The 9,716-nt window shown below is 35.8% G+C and overlaps 1 non-coding gene across 1 annotated transcript; it reads left to right on the top strand.

Annotated features, from left to right (window-relative positions):
• The first annotated feature begins 612 nt into the window (after positions 1–612).
• Positions 613–715, top strand: LOC122150192. The gene has a single exon (XR_006163532.1). It is a non-coding gene; the product is annotated as a U6 spliceosomal RNA (small nuclear RNA).
• The last annotated feature ends 9,001 nt before the right edge of the window (positions 716–9,716 follow it).

Below are 9,716 nucleotides of genomic sequence, written 5' to 3'. Positions count from 1 at the left end.
TTCTCAACCTTTTTATTTCCAAATAAAATACCTTTAGTCAATCGTGGAATGCTTAAACACTGATTTTCTAATTATTCTTTCCAGCATTCCCATTTTCTATTTTCTAATATCTTTATATTTACCTTAATTTTTACGATGACAACCCCAAAATAGTTTTATAATGAGTAGATTTATATGTGCCACAAATAAAACATTTTTACATAAATTAATTAAGAAGCATCCAGCAATTACAAATAAATTTAGCTTGGAAACTGTTACACTAACACAACATTGGTTAAACTAATTAGCCTAAGTTGTCTGCTGTGCTCTACAATTAATCTAAAGGTTAGTGGTTCAGATCTACCCAGCAGTGCCACAGAGGAAAGACCTAGTGATCTGCTTCCATGAAGATGACAGTCAAGAAAAGTCTATGGAGTAGTGATTCTTCACAAAACACAGGTCACCATTAGTCAGAATCAATTTTACAGAAATGTTTAGTTATTTTTTAATTGTTTGTGGGAATATCCAAGAGATTAGCAGTAAATGTATGGCTGAGGAGATTTAGGGACATTCCTCTGAATGATTCTCAGTGGCTTGACATATCTTTTTGCTCAGATAAAATTCAAAAGTAGAGTGCTCACTTTGGCAACACATATACCAAAATTGGATCAATATAGAGATTAGTGTAGCCCCTTTGCAAGGATGACATGCAAATTTTGAAGCACTCCATATTTTTTTCAATATTTACCCTAAACCAAAGGATGGGCAGGGAAGCTAGATTAATGTAAACAGAACAAATAGAATGGAAACTATGAGAATGTTGACACTTGTGAAAAATGTAACCAATTTCATGGAACAATGTGAATAAAAATTGTTAAATGGGAACCTAATTTTCCATGTAAAATTTCAACTAAAACACAATAAAATATTTTTTTTTAAAAAAGTAGGCATTTGAGTTTGGTTCATCTTCTACTTGGAAGCAGGCTTCTTGCATTCTGGGGTTCCAACTTAAGCCTAAGGTATGACTGCTAACCAGAAGGTTGGCAGTCCAAACCCACCAGCCACTCCATGGAATAAAAGTGGGCAATCTACTTCCTTAAAGATTCACTGCCTCAGAAACCCAATGGGGGTCGCTATGAGTCGAATTGGTTCAATGGCAGTGGGTGTTTTGATCTTTATTCATCTGATGGGTTGGGAAAGAATCTGATTCTTAATCACTATGGCTGGGATGTGACCCTGTTTCTGTTGGTATTCCATTGGTGAGAATAAGTACTATGGTCCCATCTAGATGAAAGTGAGCTGGAAAACTTATAGTCCCTGCCAATTGTTTCCCAGGACCAACTCCACACAATTATTCTTTTTCACAAGGTGGTTAATCCAACCCTCCAAGTATATTTTCCAAATTTTAGAAAAGATTAAAAAGCAAACTTGTTGTTGCTATTGTTGTTATGTGCCATGGAGTTGGAACGACTCATAGCGACCCCTCCTTGGTTTTCTGAGGCAGTATCACTATGGAAGTATATTGCCCAACCTTCTTCTGAGGAGTCGAAAAGCAAATTTATTCATCTGTTAACTTCCTCTCTGTGACAGCATAAAGAATTAGTGGCCATACAATATAACTGGAGAGCTTATTCTTTCTTTCATATCTAGAGCACTTTCCTCCTATTTATATTTAATTTTCTAAAGTGATTGTGGGACCACTGTGTAGTTCTTATTTGGGCTCCAAGCCAGGCATTTTTGCAGTTATGATTTAATTTTTAAATTTAATTTTAATTAAAATGACAGGCTAGAGATGTAACAAAATTCAAAAAATGGAAATTAAAAAAAATCAAATAAAATCCTGGGGGAGTAGGCACATAACAATTTATGCTGGCTTCTGAATGAGAGTACCAGTGTTCCACATTATTCTCCTCATGTTTCTTGGTGATAAAGACACAGCTGTACATTGACATCTGTGGCAAAATTATAGATACATTTTAAATATGTTTTAGATAAGTACATATACACTTGTGTATCATATTACACTTTTATTTCTTAGTGGTAAACTATGCAGTGCATTATATAGTGATGGTGGCAACATCATTGCATGAGCTGTACACACACTTACAAATTAGGTAACTTTTTCAGTTTTCCCATATCTTCATGGAATGCAACTGAGCTCATTAATTTGTAGTACAGCTTTAAAAGGGTATTTCCTATTAAAATTATTTGACTTGAATCCTAAAAGAGCTGCAGGATAATGTGAGAAAGGACTGAGACCTCTCAAAAGGGGAATATGAAGGGTGGACTTTTAGAGGAGAAAATCTTCAACTAGTCTCTTACCAGTATCTGAGTATCCCATGCCCTACTGCCCTGTGATCGTCTGGCCTAGAAATTCTCTACAGTGATATTTTTATCTACTCCAAAACCAAAACCAAACTCACTGTCAATGAGTCCATTCTTACTCATAGTGACCCTCATTGGGTTTCCGAGGCTGTAAATCTTTACAGAAGTATATTGTCCTGCTTTCCTTCTGTGGAGTGGATTGTGGGTTTGAACCATTGACCTTGTTGTTGTTATTTGCTGTCAAGTCGGACCCGACTCATAATGACCCCTTCTTGGGTTTCCGAGGCAGTATCACTACAGAAGTAGATTGCCCAACCTTCCTTCTGAGGAGTGGCTGGTGGGTTTGAATTGCCAGCCTCTGGTTATCAGTCAAGTGCCTTAGGCACTATGCTACCAGAGCTCCTAAATGCCTTATCCACTACACGACCATAGGTCCTATGTATCTACTAAGACTGCTAAATTTTGCTGAATACTGATAGAGAACATTACATAAAAGGGCTGATGAGTGCCAATATATATTCAAGATTGCTAACCTTACCCAGGCTCAAAATAGTGCCCGGGAATCCTATTAGCTTTCCATTACTCAACTTAATTCCCATTGCTCACAGATACTATTTCAAACCTTCTAAACTCTCCTGAAATCATCCATCTCCCCCTTCAAATCCAGATTACTTGAAAACCTTCTGGACTTCTTACTGTCCAAACTTCAAACTCACCAGAGTCCATCTTCTCTCTCTTCCTTGTTGGAACAAGCAAGTGTTGACTCTTTTTCAACATAACTAATCTACCTACCTGTTTTTTACATCTCTTCCCCGTAGGATTCCTTAGAAACATAATAAATTCTCTACTGTCCTCTTCGTGTCTTGAATTGCTCTTTATTTCTGGGTTGCTGTTGTTGTTCTTAGGTGCCATCAAGTCAGCTCTGACTCATAGCAACCCTATGTACAACAGAACAAAAAAGGGCCAGGTTGTTCAATCCTCACAATCTTTGCTATGCTTGAGCCCATCATTGTAGCCACTGTGTCAATATGTCTTGTTGAAGGTTTTTGCCTTTTTGCCAACCCTCTACTTCACTAAGCATGATATTCTTCTTCAGGGAATGGTCCTTTCTGACAACATGACCAAAATGGGTGAGACAAAATCTTCCCATTCTCACTTCCAAGGAGCATTCTGGCTTCTTATTTCTGGGTAAGTCACAATATTTCACCACGCATCATTTTTTCCACATTTGCAGGGAAAAAAATGGGGAGGGTACAAGAAGAAAATACATTCTCCTCAATCTCAACTTCTTCTGCAGCTACTTACCCTCACTCCTGTCTCCCCTCCAAAGTTAAAATTCTTGAAAGTATTGCTTATGTTTTGTGTCTCAATTTCCTGGATTCACTGCAATGTTATTCCTTCCTAAAATGTGACTCTGACACTGCTGTCACATAGGTTCTCAAGGCTTATATCTTACAAAGTAGACATACTCTTCAGTTATCTTGTTTGATTCCCTGGAAGCATGAATACTGTTTGAATGCTCTGCTTCAAAAAATTTTATTTCCTATATCTTAGCTTGTCTTTACTTTTTGTCGCACCTTATTTTTTGTTAGGATATTCCTTTTGCTTTATTTTCATTACAACGCTGATGACCTTCAAGGCTCAATTCTAGTCTTTTTCTTCCCATCACACTTAAGAATAATTAAACTATTCCAAGGATCTCTTGGTAAATTCAATCCAAGGCTCCAAAGACCCTTTATATACGAATATTATGCTCCTAGCTCAGATCTTCTTCCTAGGCTTCAGGACTATATATCCAATTCCTTACTGAACATTTCTGGGAGCTCTGGTGGTGTAGTGCCTAAGGCATTTGACTGCTAACTGTTCAAAGCCACCAGCCACTCCTCGGAAGGAAGATTGGGCAATCTACTTCCGTAGTGATACTGCCTTGGAATCCCAAGGAGGGGTTGCTATGAGTTAGATCCGACTTCAATGGTAGTGGGTGGGTAGGTTACTGAACATTTCCAGTTGGATATATCATAGACAGATTTTAGCATAACATGTTGAAAATTGTACTCATGATCTCCTTATCCCTCTTTCATATTTAATTCTCCTATTGAGTTTTCTGTCTCAGAGATGACACTGTCATTCACCCAGAGTATCTCTTAGATCTACTAAATCACTGAATCATTTAAATTCTACTGTTAAACTGCACTGTAGATACTTCTCTCTATTCCTGTAGCGACCATCCAAGTCCAAAGACCTACCGTCTCCTTTATAAATGGTTTCCACAAATTTTTATTTGGCCTTTCTTTCTCCAGTATTTATTCAATTATTGGTCATCAATTAAATTTTGACTTATAGCTCCCTACATTAATTAGTAAGACAGTCATTAACACTGTTCTCATTCTACACATGAAGAAACCAAGGTCCAGAGAGGTTAAAGAATCTGCTAAACGTTATATGGCTGATAAAGAGTGGCCCTGATATTAAAAGCCAAGAAGTCACAATCATGTTTCTTCAAACTTTATCTTTCCTCATTCTTTCTTTGTTTAAATGCCCATTGCCCATATTAGATTTTAATTTCTTTCTTACTTCCTTCATGACGCCTATAAAAATACTCAATCATGTATTAGTACAATGTGGTTCTTTTCTTTCTTTCTTTTTTTTTTTTTTCCTTATGCTGCAGGGTGGTATACTGTCTTACATGCTTTGTAGGGAAAATCATTTTCTATTTATTAACCTGACAATCAAAAAAGCAATGCAAAACAAACTTAAGAGGAAAAATGATCCCTAAACATAAAATGTCATTTGATAAGCTATTCAATTAAAAAAGAAAGAGAACAGACCATAGTTTTTGTGTATAAAATATCAAAAATTACATTACATACCAAATTTTACAGTCAATTTACAGATATTCATGGTGTTGTGACCAGCTGCTGCATGAGATATGCTATTTTAATTATTGTAGATATGTTGGAAGTGCAATTGCCCACTGTCAAGCCTCCATTAGAGAGCTTCCTCTTGCATTTTAGTGCCAAGAAGAGCTATCCATTTTTGGAGTGGATGGTTCATTCACGGAACTGACACTTTCTACCTTGGCCAGGTAGGCAAACTCCAATCCAAGGACAAATGTAGCCTACTGCCTGTTTTGTAAATAAAGTGTTACTGGAACACTGCCACGTTCATTCATTTATTTGGTCTATGATTATTTTGATGCTACAAGGGCAGAGTTGACTTGTTGCCACAAAGTTTGTATAGCCCAAAAGGTCTAAAATATTTACTATATGACCCTTTACAGCAAAGAGTCGCTCACCCTTGCTTAGAAAATTTAGAGTAGCATTTAGTTGTATATAGAACCCTCTGCAAAATAATGTTGCATGGTACTTTGTCCGAATTCCACTTTACTTCTAAATTTTTATTATTTCTGTATCTCATAGTTCACCTTAATTTTTGTCCTTATTGTTGTTCCCCCCATATATCTTAGAAGTTTTAAATGTATTTTACCACATTGCATTGAGCTTTAAAAGCTACTTTAAGTTCTTTGTAGAATAAAATGGGATAAAAATTAAATAAATAAGATTACCCATTATATACATTTTTGCTGTCTAACTGGCTCAAAATATTTTGACTAAAAATATGTTTCGATATGAAGAAATACATGAAAAAATATACAACAAAACTTTAAACATAACGTTAGTATTTTTTTCACTGAATTGACTAATTTATTAGTTTGTTTTCATAAGAAACATACACTTGATTTTCTCCTTGCAAGCTTTAGAAATATTAGTTAAATTTTCTTCTCTTTTCTTTCTTCCTTTCTTTTTGTTTTTAACTGAAAAAGGCCAACAAATAAAAAATGCAATAATTCCATTTTCAACTTTATATTTTATTTTCTGAGAGGCAGATAGCATTGTATTTACTAAACAGTACCACTGAATAAAACCCCAAATAATTTATCTATTAAAATATTATGTACTATTGTTTTACATGTAAATTTTATTTTAAAATAATTAATTCATTTTTTTCATCTGTGCATGTGTATAGACAATTATTGTTGCCCTCTATAACAAAAAATGACGTTATTGTAAATTGGACATGTATTCTTTATTTCTTGAAATGTCAGTGTTTAAAGATTACATGCTTCCAATATGGGAATAAATATTGAGTACTATTATGTACATTGGCATTTGACTGCTAACTGGAAGGCTGGTGGTTCAAACCCAGCAGCCACTCCTCAGAAGGAAGGCTGGGCAATCTACTTCCATAGAGATACTGCCTTGGAAACTCAAGAAGGGGTCACTATGAGTTGGGTCCGACTCGACAGCAGTATGTTTGGTTTTTTATGTACACAAAAAGGAGCCCTGGTTTTGAAGTGGTTATGTGCTCAGCTGCTAACAGAGAGGCAGGCAGTTCAAATCCACTAGCCACTCCATGGGAGAAAGATGCAGAAGTCTGTTTCTATAAGGGTTACAGTTTAGTAAACCCTCAGGGCCATTCTACTCTGCCCTCTAGGGACACTATGAGTTGGAATTTACTTGACAGCAGTGACTATTTTCTTTCTTTCTTTTTTTTTTTTTTTTTTTTTAAGTTTATATAATATAAACATGGGAACTCTGGTGGCTTAGTGCTTAAGCCATTTGACTGCTAATCAGAAAGCTGGTGGTTCAAACCCAGAAGCCACCACTCCTTGGAAGGAAGATTGGTCGATCTACTTCTGTAAAGACAAATTCCTTGGAAACCCAAGGAGGGGTTGCTATGAGTCAAATTGACTCAACAGCAGTGAGTTTGACTTTTTTTTAATAATATAAACATATATAATATATGTATAAATGATATGTTTTATCATATGATATGAATTCATATCAGTAGAAACCAATATGAGTAAAATTTATATTGGTTTTCTAATTGAAAGCTCTCATCTTTTTCCAATGAATTGCTTTCTCAGAAAATCTTATAGGGGGTCTTTTTTTTTTTGTACTTTAATTGGTCTGATCTTAAACTTTCACAATATTTCAAAAGTTTTAATTCACTTTATAGGACTCAAAACACACCAAAGATAATAAACATAAAGGTCATACTTTAAAAAATTCTACTTGATTTCAGACTAGCTCTAGACTATATTAAAGATCCTAATTGCAGTGTCTCTGACTTTATGTTAGGAGGAGTTTTGTGTTTTTAATATCCTCTTGATTATGAATAGATGGCAAGTATTTGGAAATAAAATATAAATCTCAGAACTATATTCAAGTATCTTTCTTCCCTTTGCCATAATATAATTAAGAAATTAAAGTCAAATAATTCCATACAGAGTTAAAAGAAAAAATAGAGGTAAATCCTTGTTATAAAGTGAGTTTCTCAAAAAGCAAGGAGTCTTAATTTATAGCATAGACTATTAAACATAACTAAAAATGTACAAACAGCAGAAGACAAACTAGATAACTGGGACCTCCTAAAAATTAAATAGTTATGCTCATCAAAAGACTTCACCAAAGTGTAAAACAGAGAATAGACAGACTGGGGAGAAAAATGTTGGCAACAACATGTCCAACAAGGTCTTATCTCTAAAATATATAGCAAACTTCAACACCTCACCAACAAAATGACAAACAATCCAACCAAAAATAGGCAAAAGATTTGAACAGACACTTCACCAAAGAAGACATTCAGGTAGTTAAGAAACAGATGAATAGATAGATGCTTGCAATGGTTAGCCATTAGAAAGATGCAAATCAAAAGTATGTGGTACTATCTCATCTCAACAAGAATGGCTCTGATTAAAGGAAAACAAAACAAAACAGAAATAATCTAAGTGTCTAGCAGTGAATGAATGTATGAACAAAATGTGGTATATATATACAATGGAATATTATGTAATGAAAAAGAATGTTGATGAGCCCACAAAATATCTTATAACATGGATGAATCTGGAGGTCATTATGTTGAGTGAAATAAGTCAATTATCAAAGGACAACTATTATATGATACCACTTTGATAAAAAGTTAAGGAAAGGTTTACATACAGGAAACAATATTTTTTGATGATTACCAGAGAAGGGAGGAGAAGATAGGGAGAAGAACAATACATAGTATACATGTGTTAGTTCAGATGAAGGGAAAGATAGTACACAATATGGAGGAAGTCAGCACAATATGACCAAGGCAATGAAGACACTGAGAGGTATGCAAGAATAAAGGGCACTACGGAAATGACCATACCATACACGATTCACCAATAACAAAATAAACTGTGAGAGGTTATGTAAGGAGATATGTATGCTATATAGAGGTGGGGAGGCATATGGAGTGCATGTGTGTGCTTACATGGGTGTAGTGTAGGTAATTGTATATACATGATTGTATGTGTTGCACGTATATACCTATATATAATAAAGTACACAGAGGCACATTTATGGAAAATTCTTAAACATATTCAAACACCTTATGGGACTGAATTACTGGGCTTGAAGGCTAAGACCCATAGTCTCATGGGACATCTAACTCAATTGGCATAACAAAGTTCATAAAGATAATATTCTATATCCCTGTTTGGTGAGTAGCAGACGAAGTCTTAAAAGCTTGCAAACAGCCATCTAAAATACAACTATTGGTCTCTTTCCATTTGGAGCAAAAGATAGTGAAGGAAACAAAAGACTTGATGAAGCAATTAGTCCACAGGAACCACAGCCTCCTCTAGCCTGAGACCAGAACTAAATAGCGCACATCTACCTCTATCAACCTCTCTGACCAAGGACAGAATACAAGGTGCTGGTTAGAATGGAAGGAAAATATGGAACAAAACTCGAATTCATAAAAAAAATACCAGACTTACTGGGAGGATGGAAACAGGAGGAACCTCTGAAACTATTGCCAAGACACCATTTCAACCAGGAACTGAAATCACTTCCAGAGGTCACCCTTTAGCCAAACAATAGATCAGTATATAAAAGAAATGCCTTTGATGAATATGATTTATAGAACATTCAGCTAAATGGGCAACATTGGCACAACAGCAAAGACGAGATGGCAAGGAGGGTTAGGGAAACTGGAAGTATAAAACCAAGGAACACAAGGTGGAAATGAAGAGTACTGACCCATTTCAAGGACAGCAACCAATGCCATAGAACAATCTGTGTATATGCTGTCGAATGAGAATCCAAACTGCTGTGTAAAATTTTACCTAAAGCAAAATAAAATGTTGAAAGAGAGAGAGAGAGTCTCTCCATGTGGATTTTCTTATGTTGTTGTTGTTGTTAAGTGCCGTCGAGTCCTTTCCAACTCATAGCAACCCTGTGCACAGCAGAACGAAACACTGTCTGATCCCGCGCCAGCCCCACAATCTCTGCTATACTTGAGCCCATCATTGCAGCCACCGTGTCAATCCATCTCGTTGAAGGCCTCCCCCTCTTTCGTCGACCCTCCACCCTACCAAG

The sequence above is a fragment of the Orycteropus afer genome, unplaced genomic scaffold (genome assembly GCF_000298275.1).
Source record: "Orycteropus afer afer isolate SDZICR_OR568_19922 unplaced genomic scaffold, OryAfe1.0 scaffold00102, whole genome shotgun sequence".
NCBI classification, from domain to species: domain Eukaryota; kingdom Metazoa; phylum Chordata; class Mammalia; order Tubulidentata; family Orycteropodidae; genus Orycteropus; species Orycteropus afer.
This window is presented reverse-complemented; position numbering and strand designations above follow the sequence as displayed.